Below are 400 nucleotides of genomic sequence, written 5' to 3'. Positions count from 1 at the left end.
CCCGGCCGGGCGCCGCCTCAGAGCCCTCACGGTTCCCGCGCTTTTCGCGGGGGCGGGGCGCGCGGGGCTCGCGGCGAGCTCTGATAGGCTGGCGGGTGATTGGCAGCAGGAGCAGCCTTTGGGCGGCAGGGCGGCCGGGGCGCCATTTTGTTTGCCGTGAGGGTTGGGAGAGCCGACGCGCGGGGCCGGGGGAAGGAGCCTTGAAGCCCGGCTCGGGCCGGGGCTGCCCGGCTGGAAGGAGGTGCGGAGCGCGGGCACACTGCTGAGCGGGGCTGGAGGGGAGCAGTGGCCCCCGGGCGGGGCGGGGCTGTGCTGTGCTTCATGAGGGAACCATGCAGATCCTCGCAGAGCTCTTCCGGAGACTGTGGGTGTTAGAAGAGCACCAGGGCAGCGGAGGACA

This window comes from Corvus brachyrhynchos, unplaced genomic scaffold, assembly GCF_000691975.1.
Source record: "Corvus brachyrhynchos isolate BGI_N302 unplaced genomic scaffold, ASM69197v1 scaffold59, whole genome shotgun sequence".
Lineage (NCBI taxonomy): Eukaryota > Metazoa > Chordata > Aves > Passeriformes > Corvidae > Corvus > Corvus brachyrhynchos.
This window is presented reverse-complemented; position numbering follows the sequence as displayed.